We start from the raw sequence: 25901 nt of genomic DNA, 5'->3' as shown, positions 1-25901 counted from the left end.
AAGTGAATTTATATCAGGCACAGTGACCAGTGACTCACGTCTATAATCTCAGCACTTTGGGAGGCCAGGGTGGGTGGACTATTTGAGCTCACAAGTTTGAGACCAGCCTGGGCAACACAGTAAAACCCTATCTCTACCAAAAATAAAAAGTAGCTAGGCAGGGTGGCATACGCCTGTAGTCCCAGCTACTTGGGAGGCTGAAGTGGGAGGATGGCTTGAATGCAGGAGGTGGAGATCATGCCATTGCACTCCACCCTGGGTGACGGAGTGGGACCCTGTCTCAAAAAAAAAAAAAAAAAAAAGTGAATACTGGAAGACGCTGGACTAATGTCACTCTTTCCTAGAAAACACATGAGAGGCCCAGGCCCCCCGCCCCGACTCTGAGAGAAACTGGACAAGCACTCACCATGGTGGTGAAGAAGAGAAAACACCAGGTTGGCATGGGGGAGGGGGCAAGGCCACCGTGCTGCAGACTTGCTGTGCAACACGGGCAGCTTCATTCACTGCAGGAGACTAAGCACACTCACATCAGAATGGGGATGATCGCTCCATTGGGAAAATGCATGGGAAGGCACTTTGTAAATGTGAAAATCTTGAACAACTCTGCTGTTGAATCATAAACTGAAAAAAGACAATTCCCAGAGAGGATTTCAGAAACATTCCAAGCAATAGCAGCCAAGCTGGCAGCTTTAAGGACTCGCCATGTTTAAGTATGTTTGGTAGAAAGACCAACCTTATTCCTCCACACCCACACCAGGGATCACCTCAGATCCTGGATGTTGTACACTCATCCGGTCAATTACACTTCCTGTGCTCCCTCTGGAACCAGGCACGGGGCTAGGGCTGGGGTGGAGGGCAATGAACGAAGGAGAAAAGCTGTCTGACGTCATGGAGCCAGGCTCTATGGGAGACTGACAATACACAAAGACACACAAAAATTAAATAATTGTGATAATGAAGGAAACAATCAATGTAAAACAACAGAGAGTAGTGGGCTGTCCAAAGTGCAAGCCTTGCCTGAAGATTTCATTCAAAGTCAGAACAATTCAAACTGCTGTGCTGGCTGAACAGCAAGCAGCACCTGGCCAGGGCCACTGCTAATTTGTCACTCCTAAATCAGATTATTGTCTTTAAAAATTACGTATAACAAGAGCAACAAGACAGACAAGATGCCAATGTAAGTATGAGGTCAGAAATCTAAGAGTTCAGAAATCTAGTTTAAAAGGAGATGCTAGAGCATCAACCAGAGTATCTAAGAGGAACTATATGCAGGCATCAGTTTCAGAAACTTAAGAATAAAGCAAGGCTGGCCCAGTGGCTCATACCTGTAACCCCAGCTACTCAGGAGGCTGAGGTGGGAGAACTGCTTGAGCCCAGGAGTTTGAGACCAGCCTGGCAACATACTGATACACCATTTAAAAAATTGAAAAAATTGGGCCGGGCGCGGTGGCTCAAGCCTGTAATCCCAGCACTTTGGGAGGCCGAGGCGGGTGGATCACGAGGTCAAGAGATCGAGACCATCCTGGTCAACATGGTGAAACCCCGTCTCTACTAAAAACACAAAAAATTAGCTGGGCATGGTGGCGCGTGCCTGTAATCCCAGCTACTCAGGAGGCTGAGGCAGGAGAATTGCCTGAACCCAGGAGGCGGAGGTTGCGGTGAGCCGAGATCGCGCCATTGCACTCCAGCCTGGGTAACAAGAGCGAAACTCCGTCTCAAAAAAAAAAAAAAAAAATTGAAAAAATTAACCGGGTGTGGTGGCATGTACCTGTAAGTCCCAGCTAGTCAGGAGACCAAGGTGGGAGGACTGCTTGAGCCCAGGAGTTTAAGGTTATGGTGAGCTACGATGATGCCACTGCACTCCAGCCTAGGCAACAGAATGAGATCCTGTCTTAAAAACAAAACAAAAAAAAAAAAAACAACAACCAGAATGAAGCACAATAAATGACAATATCTGCACTCAAGATTGAGCACAGCCAGGTGCAGTGGTTCATGCCTGTAATCTCAGCCCTTTTGGGGGCCGAGGCGAGAGGATCGCTTGAGCTCAGGAGCTTGAGACCTGCCATATCTATCAGTCAATCAACAAGCAACGTGGTAAAACCATCTCTACCAACAATGTAAAAATTAGCAGGGTGTGATGACGTATGTCTGTGGTCCTAGCTACTCAGGAAACTGAGGTGGGAATATCGCTTGAGCCCCAGAAGTCGAGGCTGCAGTGAGCCGTGATCACGCCACTGCACTCTGGCCTGTGTGACAGAGTGAGATCCTGTCTCAAAACAAATAAATAAAAATTTTTTAATTTAAATAAAAAGATTGAGCACAATTACCCACTATGTATCTGCTGTAGCATGGATTCATTCAACAAATAACCACTAAACACCTACTGTGTGCTAACTGTTACAGGCTCTGGAGTGCAGTAAACAAAACTGGGAATAAATTATTATCCTCATGGAGATAATGCAGTAATGAAAGCAACAAACAATAAACAAGATACATAAAATGTGCATGCACGAATGTAACGTGCTGAGAGCTGCTGAGGGAAAAGAAAGGCAGGCGAAGAGCGAGTAACGAATGGTCAGGGCATCTGCCTGAATATGTGAAGGAACCATCCATAGTTGATGGATATAATTTGGATTCAGTGCTTTTTCAGTTATGCTCCCTTCATTTGAAACATTGGGCCCTTTATATTTCATTCCTTCTTTTAGTCGGCCAACAATTATTTGAATACCCACTAAGGAATGTGGAGCTTGGACCCTATCAATGAATCAACAAGACCCAACCCGATGCCACCGTGTGCGTGGACTAACGCAGGGAGGAGAATGATCGGTCACAAACATTTAATTACCATGTGGCAAGGGCTACAGGAGGCCACCTGATGCTATTTTAAGCACCTAGCTAATCTGGTCGTTTGTATTGCTTTTCCATCAACTAAAATCCCTCGTAACATTTCACGGGATTTTCTTCGTGGCGGCAATGAAGTGAGGGCAGAAAGAGACCTCACTATTAACACTTCACTGCAAGCAGACTCTGGGAGATTTGTAGCAGGAATAGAAATGCAACAAAAGCAGTTTTACTTTCTGATATGCCTTTTAAAGTGAATTCAATTCACTAGAGTGGTCAGCACAAAGACTCAAGAAGTAAAATACACAGAACTGACAAAAACTCGAGAAGTAAATGTCCCCTAGCGTCCAGACAACGTACCAAAGCCATTTCTTCCTAATTTAACTCGATTATTTAGATTATACCTCTGTGTGTGTGTGTGTGTGTGTGTGTGTGTGTGTGTGTGTGTTTGAGACAGAGTCTCACCCTGTCACCCAGGCTGGACTGCAGTGGCACGATCTCAGTTCATTGAGACCTCCGCCTCCTGGGTTCAAGCAATTTTCCTGCCTCAGCCTTTTGAGTATGTGGGGGTTACAGGCACCCACTGCCACACCTGGCTAGTTTTGTGGTTTTAGTAGAGACGGGGTTTCTCCATGTTGGCCAGGCTGGTCTCAAAGTCCTGACCTCAGGTGATCCATCTGCCTCAGCCTCCCAAAGTGCTGATATTACAAGCATGAGCCACTGCATCCAGCCTATACCTGTATTTTAAATGGTACCAAGGATTCTCAAGACATATTCAATGATAATTTTAAGAGCCTTCATTATAGAAAACACTCTCAATGCTAAATACTTTTTGATAAGTAGAAGGTAAAAGAAAAAGCGGGTCTCTAGAAGTTCGTTCTTGCCTGCTGTCCTCCTTGGTAACTCCTATTCAATCTTCCAGTCCTGCTTGGGCACCATCTCCTCCCTGAAATCTTTCAAGCCACCCAGCAACCCTGACCTCCATACCTGGACAGCGTTAGTCACTTCTTTTCAGTGTGGCCTCCATGGCATCTCACAAAGCATCACAATGATTTCCCTTCACTGCCACGTGCCTCCCTAGACAGCAGTTCTCTCAGGGTCTGGCCTTTCATTCTGACTCTCACACCATCTATGTGGTGAGAACTTCATAAACGTTTGTTGAATAAGATTGTATAGCCGGGCACGGTGGCTCACGCCTGTAATCCCAGCACTTTGGGAGGCCGAGGCGGATGGATCACGAGGTCAAGAGATCGAGACCATCCTGGTCAACATGGTGAAACTCCGTCTCTACTAAAAATACAAAAAATCAGCTGGGCATGGTGGCGCATGCCTGTAATCCCAGCCACTCGGGAGGCCGAGGCAGGAGAATTGCCTGAACCCAGGAGACGGAGGTTGCGGTGAGCCGAGATCGCGCCATTGCACTCCAGCCTGGGTAACAAGAGCGAAACTCTGTCTCAAAAAAAAAAAAAAAAAAAAAATTGTATCATGGACATAATCTAATCCAATCCCCTCAGATTACAGAATAAACAGAGCCCAGATGTGTTATTTTGTTAGCCTACGCTCAGTATTAAGCAGAATCCTGAAGAACAAAAGTTCTCAGTCCATTTTAACTACTCACCAGTTGCCGTAAGAAAACCAAACATTCCTGCAGCTTCATCTCGGCAAAATACCACTAAAACAAATTACAGCAAACAAATCACATCCTGGAGCAAAATATGTCATTCACTGGGGGTTAAATATTAAATGTTGCTTAATTTCATGTAGTCTCATGGTTAAAACTGGAATATTTTGAATTCCAACAAATTCCTGTCTTGGTTTCCTCAGAGTTAGATCATCATGTCTCTGTTTGCTTTTTCTCTCAGACAAATCTGCCTTACTGAAATTTATCTAGGATGATGGCTCACCCTGAATTCCAAGTTATTTTTAGAACTGAAAAACATTTTTGTGAAATTTAACTAGGAAATGCCCTTTACTCTGAAGCAAGTTTCTATAACAGCTCTCCTGAAAGCTTTTAGTACACTGACTTTTAATGCCAATAAACACACAGGAGGAAGGGCACATGCTGGAAAGACTGACTGGGAAGGCAAGCGTCATGAGTTGAGAAGGCTGTGCCACTCCCAACATCTATGATTTCACTTAAAAATAGCCTAGCAGGTGCCCTGTCATTTTCTTTACCAAGCGTCCTAGCAAATATTTCCTGAGGACACGGCTGTGTCTCTTTAGGACAGGCATACAGTAAGTTGTCAATCTATTTCCCCCACCATCAGATTTCTCACTTTTCTTCATAGATACATTTTGTTTTCCTCTTATTTCTCTCACAGGGCCTTCTTCCTGGGACTTCAAGATAATGTCTTGAGTCATTTCCTTTGAGCCTAAAGGACTTCCTTTAATACAGCATTTCTTGAAGGACAAGTCTGCAATCCACCAATTATCTCAGTCTTTGTTTATATAGGAATGTCTTTATTTTACCTTCAATTTCATTTTTTTTTTTTTTTTTTTTTTGGGGACGGAGTTTCGCTCTTGTTACCCAGGCTGGAGTGCAATGGCGCGATCTCGGCTCACCGCAACCTCCGCCTCCTGGGTTCAGGCAATTCTCCTGCCTCAGCCTCCTGAGTAGCCAGGATTACAGGCACGTGCCACCATGCCCAGCTAATTTTTTGTAGTTTTAGTAGAGACGGGGTTTCACCATGTTGACCAGGATGGTCTCGATCTCTTGACCTCGTGATCCACCCACCTCGGCCTCCCAAAGTGCTGGGATTACAGGCTTGAGCCACTGCGCCCGGCCCTACCTTCAATTTTGAAGGATAGTTTTAGATACAGAATGTCACGTATATTCTTTGAATATATAGTTCTACTGCTTTGTACCTGCCATTTTTTTATTAATAAAAATTTTAAGACTAATTTTAGGTTCACAGCAAAACTGAAAGGAAAGTACAGAGTTCCCATACACCTCTGTGTCCACACAAATACAGCTTCCCCCATTATCCACATCCCCCACTGGTGTTACATTGTTACCACCCACGCGCCTGCGCTGTCACATCTTTGTCACCCAGAGGCCAAAGTTTACATTAGTGTCCACTCTCAGTGCTGTGCGTTCTCTTGGTTTGGACAAATGTATACTGACTTGTCTATCATTGTAGTATCATACAGAATAGTTTCACTGCCCTCAAAATCCTCTGTGTTCCACCTATTCATCACTCCCTCCTCCCTAACCCATGAACCTTTATCTTTGGTTTTGCCTTTTCCAGAAAGTCATATAGTTGAAACCATATAGTACGTGGCCTTTCCAGATTGACTACTTTCACTCAGTAATATACATTTCAGTTTCCTCCATGTCTCTTCATAGTTTCATAACTCTTTTTTTTTTTTTTAGTACTGAATAATATTCAGTTGTCTGCATGTACTAGTTTCTCCCTTCAAAGACATCTTGGTGGCTTCCAAGTTTTGGCAATTATGAATAAAGCTGCTATAAACATCTGTGTGCAGGTTTTTGTATAGATATAAGTAATTTATCTGGGTAAATATCAAGGAGTGTGATTACTGGTTGTACGGTAAAGCACATTTCATTTTGTAAGAAACTACCAACTGTCTTCCAAAGTGGCTGTAGCATTTTGCATTTCCACCAGTAATGAATAAGAGTTTCTATCGTTCCACTTCCTTGCTAGCATTTGGTGATGTCAGTATTCTGAATTTTAGCCATCTATTTGGTGTGCAGTGGTATCTCACTGTCATTTTAATTTGCATTTCCCGTATGAAATATGCAGAGCATCTTTTCCTATGCTTCTTAGCCACTTATATATTTTCTTTACCCAGATGTCTCTTCAGATCTTTTGTCCATTTTTAAATTGTGTTATTTTTAATTTTTTAACTTTTGAGACAGAGTCTCACTTTGTCACCCAGGCTGGAGTGCACTGGCATGATCTAACGTCACTGCAACCTCTGCCTCCCAGGCTCAAGTGATCCTCCTGCCTCAGCCTCCCAAGTGGCTAGGATTACAGGTACGCGCCACTACCACCCAGCTAATTTTTGTATGTTTAGTATAGACAGGGTTTCACCATGTCGGCCAGGCTGGTCTTGAACTCTTGAACTCAAATGATCCACCAACCTTGGCCTCCCAAAGTGCTGGGATTACAGGAATGAACCACCATGCCCAGCCATGTTTTTCACTGATGAGTTTTAACAGTTGTTTGTATATTTTAGATAACAGTGGTGGTGTTTGTTTTGTTTAATTTTGTTGTTGTTGTTGAGAAAGTGTCTTGCTTTGTGGCCCAGGCTGGGGTGCTATGACTCACTGCCACCTCAACTTCCTGGTCTCAAGGGATTCTCCTGCCTCAGCTTCCCAAGTAGCTAAGACTACAGGCATGTAGCACTGTGCCCTAATTTTTAAAACACATTTTTGCAGAGATAGGGTCTTGCCATCTTGCCCAGGCTGGTCTCAAACTCTTCGGCACAGTGACCCTCTCATCTTGGCATCCCAAAGGTCTGGGATTATAGATATGAGCCACCATTCCAGCTGATAATAATCCTTTATAATGTGTCCTTTGGAAATATTTTCTTTTTTTTTTTTTTTTTTTTGAGACGGAGTTTCACTTTTGCTACCCAGGCTGGAGTGCAATGGCGCGATCTCGGCTCACCGCAACCTCCGCCTCTTGGGTTCAGGCAATTCTCCTGCCTCAGCCTCCCGAGTAGCTGGGATTACAGGCACGCACCACCACGCCCAGCTAATTTTTGTATTTTTAGTAGAGACGGGGTTTCACCATGTTGACCAGGATGGTCTTGATCTCTTGACCTCGTGATCCACCCGCCTCGGCCTCCCAAAGTGCTGGGATTACAGGCTTGAGCCACCGCGCCCGGCCTGGAAATATTTTCTACTAGTCTGTGGTTTGTCTTCTCATTCTCTTGATATAGTCTTTCTTAGACCAGAAGCTTTTAATTTTAATGAAGTACAGTTTATCAATTATTTCTTTCATGGATCATGCCCAGAAGTCACCACCACCATATCTGAGGTCATCAAATTTTCTCTTACGTTACTTTCTAGGAGTTTCGTAGTTTTGCATTTTACATTTAGGTCTGTAATCCATTTTTGAGTTAACTTCTGTGAAAGGTGTAAAGTCTTCCCAGAAAATGGGTTAAAAAAAAAAGTGTAAAGTCTGTGTTTAGATTCTTTTTTTGCATGCAGATAGTGTTCCAGTATCATCCGCTGAAAAGACTTATCTTTTTTCCATTGTCAAAGATCAGCTGGCTCTATTTATGTGAATCTATTTCTGGGCTCTCAATTCTGTTCCATTGATCTACTTGTTGTTTCACCAATATCACTGTCCTGATTAATGTAGCTTCATACTAAGTCTTGAAGGCAGATAGTATCGGTCCTCTGACTTATTTCTCCTATAATATTGAGTTGGTTATTCTTGGTCTTTTACCTCTCCATATAAACTTTAGAATGAGTTTTTCAATATCCATAAAATAATTTGTTGGGATTTGGATTGGGATTGCATTGACTGTATAGATAAATTAGGAAGAAATTATATCTTGACATTATTGTTCTGGCTGTGAACATGGAATATCTATTTAATTGATATATTTGATCAAGTTTTATAGTCTGCCTCATTAAAAACTTGTTCATGGCCAGGTGCAGTGGCTCACGCCTGTAATCCCAGCACTTTGGGGAGGCCGAGACAGGTGGATCACGAGGTCAAGAGATCGAGACCATCCTGGTCAACACGGTGAAACCCCGTCTCTACTAAAACTACAAAAAATTAGCTGGGCATGGTGGCGCGTGCCTGTAATCCCAGCTACTCAGGAGGCTGAGGCAGGAGAATTGCCTGAACCCAGGAGGCGGAGGTTGCGGTGAGCCGAGATCGCGCCATTGCACTCCAGCCTGGGTAACAAGAGCGAAACTCCATCTCAAAAAAAAAAAAAAAAAATTGTTCATACTGTAATTTTGTGTGTGTGTGTGAAACGGAGTCTTGTTTTGTCGGCAGGTGCCAGGCTGGAATGCAGTGGCATGATCTCAGCTCACTGCAACCTCCACCTCCCAGGTTCAAGCAATTCTCCTGCCTCAGCCTCCCAAGTAACCGGAATTAGAGGCACGCACCACCACACCCAGCTAATTTTTGTATTTTAGTAGAAACACGGTTTTCACCATGTTGGCCAGGAAGGTCTCCATCTCTTGACCTCCTGATCCACCCATCTCGGCCTCTGAAAGTGCTGGGATTATAGGTGTGAGCCACCGTGCCTGGCCCTGTAATGTCTTTTTAATTTCAAACTCTACTTGTTCACTACTGGTATATAGAAAAGTTATTCATTTTTATATATTAACCTCGTATCCTGCAACTTTGCTTAATCACTTGTTCCAGGAGTTTCTTGTTCTTTCAGATTTTTTACATAAATGATTGCCATTTGTGAACAAATACATTTTTATTTCTTCCTTCCCAATCTTTACAATTTTTATTTCATTTTATTGTCTTACTGCACTATATAGGACTTCCAGTATGATGTTAAAAAAAAAATTGAGGCTGGGCGCGGTGGCTCACGCCTGTAATCCCAGCACTTTGGGAGGCCGAGGCGGACGGATCACAAGGTCAAGAGGTCAAGACCATCCTGGCCAACATGGTGAAACCCCGTCTCTACTAAAAATACAAAAATTAGCCGGGTGTGATGGCAAGCGCCTGTGGTCCCAGCTACTTGGGAGGATGAGGCGGAAGAATCGCTTGAACCCAGGAGGAGGAGGTTGCAGTGAGCCGAGATTGCACCACTGCACTCCAGCCTGGCAACAGAGCAAGATTCCGTCTAAAAAAAAAAAAAAAAAAAGAAAAAAATTAATGATTCAATATAAGATTTGGGTGGGAAAACAATTTTTTGAAGTAATAGTGAGACGGAACATCCTCACCATGTTCCTGATCTTAGTGGGAAAGCTCTGAGTATTTCACCGTTAAGTATAATGTTGGCTGTAGTTTTTTGTAAGTATTTTTTTAATCAAGTTGAGGAAGTTCCATTTTACTCCTATTTGCCAAGAATTTTAGTCATGAATCAGAGATGTATATTGTCAAATACTTTCTCTGCATCTATTGACATAATCATGTGCCTTTTTTTTCCTCTTTAGCTTGTTGATGTGATGGATTAAATTTTTTTCTCAGACAGGGTCTCGCTCTGTCAACCAGGCTGGAGTGCAGTGGCGCGATCTTGGCTCACTGCAGCCCTTACGTCCCAGGCTTAAGTGATTTTTCTGTCTCAGCCTCCTAAGTAGCTGGTACTATAGGAGTGTGCCACCATGCCCGGGTCATTTTTATGGAGACAGGGTTTCACTATTTTGCCCAGGCTGGTCTTGAATTCCTGGGCTTAAGTAATCCACTGGCCTTGGCCTCCCAAAGTACTAGAACTATAGGAATGAGTCACTGTGCCCAGCCAGATTACACTAGTTTTTTGGTCTTTTTTACAGACAGGGTCTCACTTTGTTTCTCAGACTGGAGTGCAGTGGTGCAATCATGACTACCTGCACCCTTAACTGCCCAGGCTCATGCAATTCTCCCACTTCAGCCTCCTAAGTAGCTGAGACCACAGGTATACATTACCACACCTGGCCAATTTTATTATTTGTAGAGACAAGGTCTTGCTCTGTTGCTGAAGTTGGTCTTGAATTCCTGGGGTCAAGCAATTCTCCCACCTCAGCCCTCCCAAAGTGTTGGGATTACAAGCATGAGCCACTGTTCCTAGCCTGATTTGAATACTTAACAAGACTTGCATATCTCAGACAAATCCCACTTGGTCATGGTCCCGGTCATTTTCATACATTATTGCATTCAATTTGCTAATATTTTGTTGAGGATATTTGCGTCTATGTTCATGAGAGATACTGGAATATATTTTTATTTTCTTATATTATCCTTAGTTTTGGTATTAGGGTAATGTAGGCCTCATAGGTTGACTTCGAAAGTATTCTTTCTGCTTCTATCTACTGGGAGAGACTGTAGAAAATTGGTATAATTTTTTCTTAATTGTTCAGAATTCATCAGTGAATCCATCTGGGCTTAGTGCTTTCTGTTTGGAAAGTTATTATTGATTCCATTTCTCTAATGGATATAGGCCCATTCAGATTGTCTATTTCTTATTGTGTGAGTTTTAGCAGATTGTGTCTTTTCATGGAATTAGTCTATTTCACTTAGGTTATCAAGTAACAGGCACAGAATTATTAATAGTATTCTTTTATTCTTCATTTTTGTTTGTTTTTGAGATGAAGTCTTGCTTGTCACCAGGCTGGAGTGCAGTGGCGCGATATCAGCTCAATGCAACCTCCACCTCCCAAGTTCAAGAGATTCTCCTGCCTCAGACTGCTGAGTAGCTGGGACTATAGGTGCACACCACCATGCCTGGCTAACTTTTGTATTTTTACAGAGATGTGGTTTCACCATGTTGGCCAGGCTGGTCTCAAACTCCTGACCTCAAGGGATCCACCAGCCTTGGCTGGTGACCAAGATGAAGATGCAGAGGACCACTGTCATCCACTGAGACTACTTCCACTACATCCGCAAGTACAACTGCTTCAGGAAGCACCACAAGAACACGTTTGTACACCTGTTGTTGAACAAAGTAGTTTATACATGTTAATTAAATCCAAATGACTGCTGTTGAGTTGAACTATGTTCTTAATAATTTTCTGCATGCCAAATCTGTCTTTTTGATAAAGGAGCACTGAGCTCTCCAAATATAATAGTGGATTCATCTCTTTCTCCGTGCAGTTCTATCAGTCTTTGCCTCACATATTTTGATGCTCTATTACATGTATATACATTAAAGATTGTTGTCTTATTGGAGTATTGATCTGTTGTCATAATGTAATGCTCTTTATCCCTGACAACTTTCCTTGCTCTGCAGTCTGCCCTGTATAGAAGTATAGCTACTCCCACTTTCTTTAATCAGTGTTAGTATGATGGATCTTTCCTCATCTCTTTACTTTTAATCTATGTGTCTTTATACTTAAAGTGGGTTTCCTGCAGACAACATATATTTGGGTCTTATTTTTTATAAACTCTCACAATCTCTGCCTTTTAACTGATGTAACTGACAAAACCATTGACATTTAAAGTGATTATTGACATAGCTGGATTAACTGCTATCATATTTGTTACTGTTTTGTTTGTTGCCCTTGTTCTTTGCTTCTCTTTTTGTCTTCCATAGTTGTTCTGCCCATTGTGGTTAACTGAGCATTTTACATGATTCCATTTTCTCTCCTTTCATAGCTTATCAATTATGCTGCTTTTTTTTTTTCTTCTTTGAGGCAGAGTTTCACTCTTGTTGCCCAGGCTGGAGTGCAACGGCACAATCTTGGCTCACCACAACCTCCGCCTCCTGGCTTCAAGCAATTCTCCTGCCTCAGCCTCCAGAGTAACAGAGATTACAGGTATGCGCCACCATGCCTGGCTAATTTTTGTATTTTTAGTAGAGATGGGGTTTCTCCATGTTGATCAGGCTGGTCTTGAACTCCCGACCTCAGGTGATCCACCTGCCTCGGCCTCTCAAAGTGCTAGAATTACAGGCGTGAGCCACCATGCCCGGCCAATTATGCTTCTTTGTAAAAAAAACTTTAGTGGTTGCCCTAGAGTTTACAGTATACATTTCCAGTGAATCCAAGACCCCTTTCAAATAACACTATAGGACTTCACAGGTATTGCAAGTACCTTATAATAACAAAATATTCCTGATTCTTCCCTCTCTGCCCTTGTACTGTTGCTGTCATTTATTTCACTTACAACAAAGAATACATAAACACATATATATGTTCATTTGTATACATATATGTATTGGTATATAAAAGCATACATAATAAAATAAATTGTTGCTATTATTATTGTAAACAAATTTTATCTGTTAGGCCTATCAGGAATAAGAAAAATATGTTTTTCTTTTACCTTCACTTATTCTTTTTCAATATTCTTTCATGTAGATCAGAGTTTCTGACTCATCATTTTCTCTCTCTCTGAAAAACTTTTTACGCCAGGCGCAGTGGCTTAAGCCTGTAATCCCAGCACTTTGGGAGGCCGAGGCGGGTGGATCATGAGGTCAAGAGATCGAGACCATCCTGGTCAACATGGTGAAACCCCGTCTCTACTAAAAATACAAAACATTAGCTGGGCATGGTGGTACGTGCCTGTAATCCCAGCTACTCAGGAGGCTGAGGCAGGTGAATTGCCTGAACCCAGGAGGCGGAGGTTGCGGTGAGCCGAGATCGTGCCATTGCACTCCAGCCTGGGTAACATGAGTGAAACTCTGTCTCAAAAAAAAAAAAAAGACCAAAAAAAAATAAAACTTTTTACGTTTCTTGCAAGTCACATCTACTAGCAACAAATTCCTTCAATTTTATTTATTTTTGGTCTGAGAAAGTCTCTGTTTTTCCTTTACTTTAGAAGGATAGTTGTGCAGGGTACAGAATTCCAGGTTGGTAGGTTTTCTTTTCTCTCAATGCTTTAAATATTCTCCCTCACTGTAATCTTCTAGTTTTAAGCAACTGGGATTTCAGGACCCCAATTGCTACCCCAAAGAGTCAGCAGCCAGCAATAACTACAAACCCAATAAACCTATCATAAATTTAAAATGCCATAAATTAAAAATGCATTTAATACACCTAACCTACCAAACATCACAGATTAACCTAACCTACCTCAGACATGCTCAGAATGCTTATACTAGTCTACAGTTAGGCAATATCATCTCAGATAAACCCATTTTATAATAAAGTGTTGACTATTTCATGTAATTTATTAATACTGTATTGAAAGTGAAAAAGAGAATGGATGTATGGGTACTAAGTACAGTTTCTACATGCATATTACTTTTGCATCATAAAGTTGAAAAACGGTTAAGTAGAACCATCATAAGTTGGGGACCATCTGTAGTTTAATTTTCCTTCTCTCTCCTTATCCAGCAATGGAAAACAAAGTGACCTTTTAAAATTCCCCTTTTCATTAACTGAGATGCTTCTACATAGTATAATATTCTACTACATGCAACATACTAAGAAAGGTAACATTTTCCCATAAAACTGCATTTAAATGTTTTCTTTTTAAAAACGTTTTCTGAAGAGTTACTGAGAAACACTCCATTAAGTACCACAATTTAAAATTTTACATGTTGATTTTTTAAAAATCTACTAGAGTAGTGAGAGTGTCTACCTTTTCTTTGTATAGATTCCTTTGGAAATCTGATTATTACTATGTTTGCCAAACAGCAAGCATATACAAAATTGTGGAAATGATTTCAGGAGACCTACAAAACCCCTGAAGACCATCTGTATGCTCCAAGTTACAATATCTACCTTTACTGGAAAATCTTTTTATTTTTTTGCGACAGAGTCTCACTCTGTGACCCAGGCTGGGCGTGATCTTGGCTCACTGCAACCTCCACTTCCCAGGTTCAAGTGGCTCTTCTGCCTCAGCCTCTCAAATAGTTGAAATTACAGGCACACACCACCATACCCCACTAATTTTTGTATTTTTAGTAAAGATGGCATTTCACCATGTTGGCCAAGCTGGTCTTGAACTCCTGACCTCAGGTAACCCACCCACCTTAGCCTCCCAAAGTGCTGGGATTACAGGCATGAGCCACCATGCCCAGCCTGGAAAATCCTTCTGCAATGTAAATATTCACCATTTAAACCTGGTTGAATTAGTAAACCTGGGTTTTTATAAATCTAGATTCCTTAAACAAAGGCAGTCCAGCATGACAAATAAAATGCTTGTTTTTATTTCCTGCATGTCATAGCAACTGATTTGGAGTAAAAATGTTGCCATCATTTACTTTGTTTGACTTGGGAACTTATCCCTGTTGGACCCCAGTTTTCTCACCTCTAGAATGAGTGGATCCTCATTCTATCTGCATCTCAAGGCAGTTATGAGATAAGACCTAAAGAGGTAACAGTTCCTCATTTACCATAAAGCATTACATATTGAATGGAGTCTGCTGGAATGATCTGTACTCACATCTGTCCTCAGCTGCTATAAGCATCCTCTACTGCTGCATGTCTACATCAGGTGAGTGTTTCTCAACCTGAGGGTAAGAAATTAGATGAAGAGAAAGCACAGAATTGTCTAGAGCCTCCTGCCAGAGCTCCTAGAACCCTCAGTTGCACCTGACCTGTCCGCAGGTGGTCTCTCTCTGGTGGCCTAAGAAAGGCCACTTGTTTCATCTCTGTTTCCTATGCCATGCACAAGCTTGATGCTGAATAAACATCTGCTGAGTCAATGATGAACAAATGAAAAGTAGATGTGAAAAGAGCAAACATTTTTAACACCTCAGCCTCCCTCACTGTAATCTTCTAGTGTTAAGCAACTGGGATTTCAGAACCCCAATTGCTACCCCAAATAGTTAGCAGCCAGCAATAACCATAACTCTTTTGTGCAAGCTGCCAGGTTAGATAGATTAGATCCTCAGAAGGGGCACACACAGGCATCTGAGAACCACTATTTCACTATCATAATTCGTAAATATCAAGGGTTAAAATAAAAGGAAAAAGACTGACCCTCTGTAACGACCTGACAATTGATAAGAAGAGAGGAACTATGCTCCTTTCAGGTGCTTTTTATGTATTGCAAAATGCTATAATGTCACAATCCTTCATTCCTTTGAAAATGTCATAGAAAGCACTAATATGCCAACTCCACAAATCTGAAGTAGCTGGGCATGGTGCTGCATGCTGTAGTCCCAGCCACTCAGGAGGCCGAGGCAGAAAAATCTCTTGAACCCGGGAGGCAGAGGTTACAGTGAGCCAAAATCACGCCACTGCACTCCAGCCTGGATGACGGAGCGAGATACCATCTCAAAAAAAAAAAAAAAAAAATTAGCTGGGTATGGTGGCGGGCGCCTGTACTCCCAGCTACTCAGGAGGTTGAGGCGGGAGAATTGCTTGAACCAGGGAGGTGGAGGTTGCAACAAGCCGAGATCGTGCCACTGCACTCCAGTTTGGGCAACAGAGCAAGACTCCATCTTAAAACAAAAACAAAAAAAAAAATGCCAGGTGCACTAGCTCATGCCTGTAATCGCAGCAATTTGGGAAGCCAAGGAGGGTGGATCACAAAGTCAGGAGTTTGAGGCCAGCCTGACCAACACAATGAAACCCTGTCTCTACTAAAAATATAAAAATTAGCTGAGTGTGGTGGCAGGTGCCTGTAGTCCCAGCTACTCAGGAGGCTGAAGCAGGAGAATTGCTTGAGCCCAGGAGGCAGAGGTTGTAGTGAGCCAAGATCACGCCGCTGCACTCCAGCCTGGGTGACAGAGAAAGACTCTGCCTCAGGAAAAAAAAAAAAACCACAGTCAGAGGTGAAAAAGAAAAAAATAATGAAAAGCCATGAAGATTGCCCATAAGATACAGAAAACGACTTGAAAAAGGCCAAAACTAAGAATTATTGGTATTCAAGAGACAGTTTAGCAAGAGCAAAGGGTAGAAAGATTAGTCAAAGAAATAACAGAAAACATTCTACAACTTAAGAAAGATATAAATATTCAGGAACAGGAAAAGCAGAAAACATCAGATCTGACCCAAATAAGACCCAAGGCATACAATAATCAGACTCTTAAAGGTCAATAAAGAGAGAATCCTAAAAGCAGCAAGAAAAAAGAAGCAAATAACATATAAAGGAGCTCCAATTTGTCTGGCAACACACTTCTCAATGAAGAAGCTTCACAGGAACCACAATGCAAAAAACCACACAGGAAACCATACAGGCCAGGAGAGTGTAGAACAGCATTTTGAAAGCGCTGAAAGAAAAAGAAACTGCAATTCAAAAATACTGTACCCAGCAAAACTGTCCTTCAACACGAAGGAGAGATAAAGTCTTTCCCAGACAAACCAAAGTAGAGAGAATTTACCACCAATAAACCTATCTTACAAGAAATGCTAAAGGGAGTTCTTCAAACAGAAAGAAAACACTCATGAGCAAATAGGAAAACATTTGAAGATATAAAACCCACTGATAAAGTACAGTACATGGGCAAACCCAGAATACTCTAATACTGTAATTGCAGTATGCGATTCACTCATAACCCTAGTGTGGAGCCCAAAAGACAAATATATTAAAACAATAATAGGTATAACAACCTATTAAGAAGTAGGTAATATAAAATTATGTAAATTGAGACAACTAAAAGTCAAACTGTGGGGGAGTTTGATAAAGTAAGATAAAGTGTACAACTCTTTTGTGCAAGCTGCCAGGCTGATCCTCAGAAGGGGCATACACAGGCATCTGAGAACCACTATTTGATTGTCATAATTTGTAAATATCATGGGTTAAAATAAGAGGAAAAAGACTGACCCTCTGTAAAGACCTGAAAATTGTTAAGAAGAGAGAACTATGCTCCTTTCAGGTGCTTTTTATATACTGCAAAATGGTAGAATGTCGCAATTCGCTGGGCGCGGTGGCTCAAGCCCGTAATCCCAGCACTTTGGGAGGCCGAGGCGGGTGGATCACGAGGTCAAGAGATCGAGACCATCCTGGTCAACATGGTGAAACCCCGTCTCTACTAAAAATACAAAAAATTAGCTGGGCATGGTGGTGCGTGCCTGTAATCCCAGCTACTCAGGAGGCTGAGGCAGAAGAATTGCCTGAACCCAGGAGGCGGAGGTTGCGGTGAGCCGAGATTGCGCCATTGCACTCCAGCCTGGGTAACATGAGTGAAACTCCGTCTCAAAAAAAAATAATAATAATAATGTCGCAATTCTTCATTCCTTTGAAAATGTCGTAGAAAGCACTATACATGCCAACTCTACAAATCTGAAGGTTTTTATTTTTAATATAATTAATCTTTTGCCTGTTAAGACGTGTGTTCTGAATGAAGAGACCCCCAAACAGGCTTTGTGTGAGCAACATGGCTGTTTATTCACCCACGTGCAGGTGGGCTGAGTCCAAAAAGAGAGTCAGCGGAGGGCAGAGGAATGGGAGTTGGTTTTGTAGGTTTGGGTTAAGCAGTGGAAAGTTATAGAAGTCATAGTTTAGGTCAGTTTTTTGCAAGCTGGGAGGGCATTGTAGGTTTGCAAGCTTGGAGCGGGTCATAAGGTCTGGAGTCACAAGTTTGACCAAAGTTGGTTACACAGTCCAATGGCCTTATCAATTGGAGCTGGGATAAGAAACATTAGAAGAATGTCTCAGGTTAGTTAGGCACCTCAGGGGTTGATCGTTCTTCTGCTTTTCTTTTTTTTTTTTAAAGAGACCGGGTCTTGCTATGTTGCCCAGGCTGGAGTGCAATGGCTATTCACAGGTGCAATCCCACTACTGATCAGCACGGGATTTTTAAACTGCTCCGTTTCCGACCTGAGCCGGTTCACCCCTCCTTAGGCAACCTGGTGGTCCCCGCTCCCAGGAGGTCACCATAATGATGCTGAACTTAGTGCAGACAGCCGATCGGCATAGGGCACTACAGCCCAGAACTCCTGGGCTCAAGCAGTCCTTCCCCCTCAGCCTCCCGAGTAGCTGGGACCACAGGCACGTGCCACCGTGCCCGGCATTCTGCTTTCCATGATCTTCCAGCTATTTCAGGTTTTCTAATTCCAGAAAGCCCTTCTAATTCCAGAGGTGTATGTGAGGGCCATGGCACCATCAGCGTAAAAGACCTTACATTCCTGTATTTTTCTGAGTTATATAAAGGAAAAAGAAATGAAGAGTGGAGGGCAGTGGAATATCAGGAAGGCCAGCACAGAGGGGTGATGGGGTGATGTTTCTTAGAGCTTCTTTGAGCAGAACTGGGGCTGCAGAAGCCTAAAAATGGGAAAGAATTTAAACTGCTGGGAGATCTCAGAGAAAGGTGTGATATTGTAGGGTTGTTGGAAGGAGGATTTGTCATATTGACTGATTGGTTATAACTCGGATACGATTTTGTAGGAATTGAGAGATTTTATCGGCCAAATAAGAAAAGGAGAAAGATTGGTTACTAAGGATTGGAAGAAGCCGTGACTCCCAGTTAGAGAGTGTTCAGCCAGTCCAGCCAGGTCCAGAATAACCCTTTGCTTTACTAGCGAGCTTTTGGGCTCTGTCTTTTAATGTATTGATGGCATCATATACGAGGCTGGATTGGTTTACATAAAAACAACATTCATTTAGGAACAGGCAAAGACCTCCTTTTTCAACAGGCAGTAATCAAGACCTCTGTGGTTTTGGGGGACAACTGCAGCTAGGGAATTTACTTGAGCTTGAAGAAGAGATGTGATTGAGTTAATTCTGCAATGCTAGCAGAGCAATCTTTAGAGAGGGTACGGAAGGTGACGACTCAAGTGGTAAGGGCTGCTATGCCTGGGCTGAGCGCAGCAGTAATTCCTAACCCTACAAGTAAGGGGATCAATGGAATGGCCCGCTTGTGTCGTGTCGGGACCACAAGGGGAACAGGGAGGCTTTCATCTCCGTTGGCAAACTGAATTTTCGGAGTAAGGAAAACTAGGGTACAAGTGTCTGCCCAGTTGGTAGGAGGGCAGATTAGGAAGAACCACAGAGGAAATAAAAGTCCTTGGCTTAGACAGAACTGGAAGTGTAAACTGAAAAGGTGAGAAAGTGTTTGGACCCAAATGCCGAGAGAACCGGCGAGGGCTGCGGCTGTTAAAGGCTGTAGCAGGGCTTGGTAGGGTAACTGTGTGGAGGGGGAGCTTTTGTTTTCGTGGTGCACGAGGAAGCGGAAGCGTGTGGCATCTATAAGCAACTGCTCACTTTCATTAACAAGACTGGGTGTGAGCACAGAGCGAGAGTGGGATTACGAGTGAAATATCAGCTGTAATTGCCTGGAGGAAAAGTGTAAACTGGCAACTTAAACAAAAGCAGGGCATGTAAAAGTAAATGAGTACAATGAATCTGAGCACAGTTAGACAGAAAATAATAGAAACAGAGACTTTCTGAGGTGTGGTTTAAGTAGTAGGGGTGACTGCATTCAATAGTGGTGTTAGGAAAAAGAATGCCTAATGAAAATAAAAGGTATATTAGGTTTATATAGGGTTACTCTTCCACTTCGGGGATATGGGTGAGTTTAAGAGAAGTGGGGGAGAGTACTTACGACGTCCAGGAGATGGAGGAGTCAGGCCAACTGCCTGATGGACACTACTTTATTCTGGGATGATGGACCCACTGGGGAGGGTCTTGTAGACAGACAGCGGCTGCGGTGCTATGGACAACCAGGAAGGGTCCTGTCCACTGAGGTTGCCAGAGATCGAGGGGTTAGGCTTTTAACTAGGACTGACCTTCTGGCTAGGGTGTTTTCATATGGCCAGGTATCTGGAGGGGTAAGAGGAAATTAGCAGCCTGGTGGATTTCACATCTAGCTTGTTGAAGGACTGGAATATAGTCACCAAGAGGATAAGGTTAGGCCCTTATTCCAAACACCAGTCCTCTTGCTGACTATTACAAGCAGAAAGGTACAGCTATATAGGAGCTCAAAGGGGCTATATCCTGTGGGTTATTTAGGAGTGGCTCAAATCCTGAGTCCTCTGCAGTGGATAACTCTGGCCTTGGCTAGGAGAAAAGCAGCCTTAAGGAAGGACTTTATTAAGGGGGCACTGATAACAGAGGACACCTGTGTGGTGAGAAAATCTCTTTCTGCCCATATGGCACATGGTGGTGTTGGATGTGGAAGGCATGTTTAGAGTCAGTATAGATATGAACATGCAATCCTTTGACAAGAGTAAGAGCATTGGTTAAAGCACTCAGTTCAGCTTGCTGAGAAGTGGCGAAAGAGGGTTGCGTGGCCGCCTTGATAATAGATGAATGGGATACAACAGCATAGACAGCTTTGGCCAGTGCCAACCAACTGGGCTTGGAGGAAGTGCCATTAATAAATCACGTGTGGTCTGGGTCTGGAACAGGAAAAAGAGAAATATGGGGAAATGGGGAGGATGCTCTATGGATTAGGGCGATACAGTCATGGGGCTCAGGGTTTGTGTGGGGTATTAAGCGAGAGGCTGGGTTAAAGTCAAGTCCAAGAGCAATGGTTCCTGTGGGGGTTTCAATAGAGATTTTAATAAAGCTGGAGAAGGCAAGGTGCTGAAAGTAAGTGTGTAAGGTGTGAAGAGGAAGCTCAACTTTGGAGATTGTGAGAGCTACAGAGGGTAAGTGGGGCAGAGCCTGTGATTTTGAGGGGTTCTAAGAGTTTCAGGGTGGCAGCTGCTACCACATAGTCATGAGGGCCAGCCCAGGACTGTGAGGTCAGGTTGTCTGGATAAAAAGGCTACAGGCCTTGGGCCTGGCTCCTGTGTAGGAATTCCGACGGCACAGCCTTTATTTCTGCTGTGTAGAGAGAAGGGTTGAGAAGCGCTGGGGAGTGCTAAAGTAGGAGCAGACTCTAAGGCCTTTTTTAGAAAATGGAAAGAAGAATGGGGGAAGGATTTTTGGTCTATGGGGTCAGCTAAGTTTCCTTTTGTAAGTTCATGAAGTGGTTTGTTTAGGAGGGCAAAACCTGGTATCTAGAGGTGAAAGTATCCTACGATGCCTAGGAAGGAGAGAAGCTGTTGTTTAGTGGATGGGGTTGGGGTTTGGGAAATTAACTGGATACAGCTGGCAGGGAGAGCACCTGTATGCTGGCGAAGGATTACAACAGATGGGGAAGAAATTTGGGCTTTAGAAAAACATGTTTTTGAGGTCAAGAACAGAATAGTCAGTTGTGGAAGCAGGTATGGAAGATAGGAAGGTATAGGGGTTGGTACAAGCAGGTGGATGGGAAATACAATCTGATTAATGAGGTGGAGGTCTTGGACTAGTCTGCAGAATTTGTCTGGTTTTTGGACAGCCAGAATAGGGGAATTGTAAGGAGAGTTTGTAGGAATTAAAAGGCCATGTTGCAATGGATGGGTGATAACAGGCTTTAGACCTTTTAAAATATTGTGGGAGGGGGTACTGGCACTGGGCGGGGTAAGGGTGGTTAGGTTTTAAGGGGATGATGAAGGTTGAGTGACTGATAGCAGGGGATGGGGAGGTGGTATCCTGCATCCTAGCATTAAGGTAGGGAGACATAAAGGGAGCTACTGAGGGAGGTATGGGTTCGGGAAGGAGGGTGGCAATGAGGTGTGGCTGTAGCCCAGGAATAGTTAAGGAGGCAGACAATTTTGCTAGGATGGACAAGTGGGGATAATAAGGAAAGAATGTGGAAAGGAGTGCTGCCCTGACACCAGATTTGGGGAGTTTTGAGAGGCCTGGAGGCCTTGCTGTCAATTCCCACAACAGTTAAGGAGGCCAAGGAGAGAGGTCCTTGAAAAGAAGGCAACGTGGAGTGGGTGGCCCCCACATTAAGAAAGGGATAGACTTATCCTCCACCGTAAGAGTTACCCAAAGCTCTGTGTCCATGATGGTCCAGGAGGCCTCTGAGATGTTTGGGCAGCATCAGTCTTTAGCTGTCAAGCTGCAGTGACATGAGTCAGACAGTCCGACTTCCAGTGGGGGCTGCACACAGACAGGGAAGGGCTTAGGAGCAATCCCGGGCTGTGGGCATTCCTTGGCCCAGTGGCCAGGTTTTCGGCACTTGAAGCAAGGTCCAGGAGGGGCGGCTGGGTGCTGCAGTCTGGGCGCTTTGAAGTCTTTGTGAGCTGGTGGTGTGGCTGGGGTTTGTCTTAGAGCAGAGGCAAGCACCTGTAGTTCTGAGATAAGTTGCCACCGGGCAGCTTCTTCCCTGTTATTGAACACCTTGAAATCAAGGTCGATTAATTCCTATTGTGGGGTTTGAGGGCCAGATTCTAATTTCTGCAGCATTTTGTAATGTGATAAAATGCATATTAAGCATTCGTCAGGGGTGAGAGAAATAAGGATGACATTTAAGTCACTCCGGGTGAGATTATTGGACTGGGTTAAGTATTGGAACTCTTGGATATATTTAGAAGGATCTGATGAAAAGGAGCCTAACTGTTGGCTGATTTCGTAAAGTTGGATAAACAGAAAGGAACATACACCCTAACTATGCCTTTGGCTCCAGCCACCTCTGGAAGGATTTATTGGGCAGGGGCAGAGGAGTTAGCCACAGTATTAAACTGTAAGCCAGACCGGGTATGAGGTGGGGAGGTGACAGGAGGGGCAAAAGGAGGTGGGTTGTGGGCAGAGGAAGAGGAGGGAGGCTGGGGGGGGGGCAGTTAGGGCCTGGATTAAGGTCTGGTTCAGGCAGGCAGGGAGGAGAAAGGTTGGAAGGGTTGATGGGCAAGGAGGATTCTGGGTCACCAGCAGAGGCAGGAGAGGCAGATGGAAGGGAGAGAAGGAAAATTTGGGACGGGTTGCATTGAGAGCAGAGATTAGGGAGGAATTGGAGTGTAAACTAAATGCCTGGACATAGGGAATTTCAGATCATTTGCCTATTTTACGACAGAAGTTGTCTAGATCCTGCAGGACAGAAAAATAGAAGGTATTGTTTTCTGGCCATTTAGAGCCATTGTCCAATTTATATTGTGGCCAAGTGGTACTGCAGACAAAAATAAGATGCTTAGGTTTTAGGTCAGGTGATAGCTGGAGGGGTTTGAGACTTTCAGAATGCAGGCTAAGGGGGAGGAGGGAGGAATGGAGGGCAGAAGGTTGCCCATAGTTTAAGAAGAGCGGCAGAGACAAGGAAAGTGAATGTGCGACCAAGCAGCTTAGCAGGCGGCCCAGTCTAAACCTTGGTCTGAACCTGGGGTGAACTGGTCAAAGGGGGTGTCCCCTATGTTGACCTGTCACCTGTGAGTGCGAGTGAGTGACCAGAGCAGACGTCTCCACAATGATCAGTCACCGAGGGAAGACTGTCTTCCTGGTTCTGTGACCTATAGGGTGTTGGGGGGTGGGGGTGTGTGGGTGTGTGTGTGTGTGTGTGTGTGTGTGTGTGTATTTAAAAGGCCTTTATAATTTCTATAATCCAAATTTTTTTCTCCCCACACCTTATAATGTAAACTCTGCTATTTGACTTTCACTTGAGTTGCTTCCTTTAACATGCAAATTTAAGGTTATTTAGCTGACATTTGCCCAGGGTTGTAAAACAGGTTATCAAGAATCTGAAAGTCTGATAGGAAGAAAAAAAAAAAGGTTTTTATGAATCTACAAAATGTACTTCTATTGGCATGCCTAATATGTCTACCTATTTATGTGTTGTGTACACAAGGTTTCACTACTAAAAATATATAAAAGTGCTCTAATTAATTGGCTTAAAAAAAATAAAAGCACTTAGGCCAGGCGCAGTGGCTCACGCCTGTAATCCTAACACTTTGGGAGGCTGAGGTGGTTGGATTACCTGAGGTCAGGAGTTCAAGACCAGCCTGGCCATCATAGTGAAACCCCATCTTTAAAAAAATATATAAAAATAAAAAATAAAAGCACTTAAATCAGATACTAAAAAAGACTAGTCAAATGCTCTTTCAAATTCATGTAACTTAAGTAAAATCTTTAATAAATAAGCTAGTTTTAAAATTATTGGTAAAGTAATATTAGAAATGTCTTAACAATTGCCAGTATACATTTTTTTGCTTGCATTTATTAATCAAGAAATTTCATAGTTCTCTGCCAGATACTATAAGGTGTCAAAATTTGGCACAGGGGTTACAAAACTTGAAACCCAACCCCAAACACAAAAATACTGGCTTGTGTCATTTTTAATAAATAAGACATTGATATTAGTTTAATGAAAATAGCTGCATCTTAAATTTAGTAAGATTATCATAACTTCTAATCTTATGGCTTTAGTCCACAGGCAATAAGGAGGTTTCTTTTGGGAAAGGACTGAAATCTTTGTTTGAAAGCTAAGCTATGAACTAAGTTCCTCTCAAAGTCAGTTCAGCCTATGGCCAGGAATGAATAAAGACAGCTTAGAGCTTAAGAGCAAGATGAAGTTAGTTAGGTCAAATCATTTTTTACTGTCTCGGTTATAATTCTGCAATGGTGGTTTCATAACTTTAAATTATGGCTATCATAGTTTTCACAAATAATGTATGTAAACAATTAAAACAATGAGGTAAATGTAATGAAGTAAATACTTGTAGATAAAACTGGTCATAATTTAGAATATAAAGTTAGATTAAATAATAGGTATTTAATTATTTGGGTATTTTCCAATAAATACATATTGCAAAAAAATATTCGTGCTAAAAAACAAAAGGGTGTGCCCTTTTTAAAAAATGGCTGCCAAGGGCAGTGGTTCACACCTATAATCCCAGCAGGCTGGGCAGCCAAGTCTGGCAGATCACAAGGTCAGATTGAGACCATCCTGGCCAACATGGAGAAACCCTGTCTCTACTAAAAGACAAAAAATTAGACGGGCGTGATGGTGCATGCCTGTAGTCCCAGCTACTCAGGAGGCTAAGGCAGGGGAATCACTTGAACCCAGGAGGTGGAGGTTGCAGTAAGCTGAGATTGTGCCACTGCACTCCAGCCTGGGCCACAGAGCAAGACTCCATCTAAAAAAAAAAAAAAAAAAAAAAAAATTGAACTAGTTTTGTCCAATTCAAAGCTTACTTAAAGGTTATGTATAAAACAAAGTAAAAGGAACCAGAAAATAAAAAGACATGTAAAGAAACCTATAAAAATAAAGAGGTGTGTGTGTGTGTGTGTGTGTGTGTGTGTGCGCGCGCACGCGCGCGCGCGCGCACATGCGCAAACATGCAGTAAGAAAGCTTAAAGAGAAATAATTTTATATGAGAAAGAATCTTGTATGGTAAATTCAGTCCTAAAATAAAACAACTGGTTGTTAAAGAAAGAGGAATGTGGCCGGGCGTGGTGGCTCATGCCTGTAATACTAGCAATTTGGGAGGCCAAGGTGGGCGGATCATGAGATCAGGAGTTTAAGACAGGCCTGACCAATATGGTGAAACCCTGACTCTACTAAAAATACAAAAATTAGGCCAGGCGCGGTGGCTCAAGCCTGTAATCCCAGCACTTTGGGAGGCCGAGGCGGGTGGATCACGAGGTCAAGAGATTGAGCCCATCCTGGTCAACATGGTGAAACCCCGTCTCTACTAAAAATATAAAAAATTAGCTGGGCATGGTGGCGCGTGCCTGTAATCCCAGCTACTCAGGAGGCTGAGGCAGGAGAATTGCCTGAACCCAGGAGGCGGAGGTTGCGGTGAGCCGAGATCACGCCATTGCACTCCAGCCTGGGTAACA

At 43.1% G+C, this 25901-nt stretch overlaps 1 protein-coding gene across 2 annotated transcripts in view; it reads right to left on the bottom strand.

Moving 5' to 3' along the window:
- Positions 1 to 25901, bottom strand: part of DHRS7B (dehydrogenase/reductase 7B) — a 92749-nt gene that overhangs the window by 28463 nt on the left and 38385 nt on the right. The gene's annotated exons all lie outside the window — the stretch shown is intronic.

The sequence above is a fragment of the Sapajus apella genome, unplaced genomic scaffold, assembly GCF_009761245.1.
Source record: "Sapajus apella isolate SASKATOON/1434 unplaced genomic scaffold, GSC_monkey_1.0 scaffold136, whole genome shotgun sequence".
Lineage (NCBI taxonomy): Eukaryota > Metazoa > Chordata > Mammalia > Primates > Cebidae > Sapajus > Sapajus apella.
The sequence above is the reverse complement of the archived record's forward strand: the minus strand, read 5'-3'. Positions and strand labels throughout refer to the sequence as shown.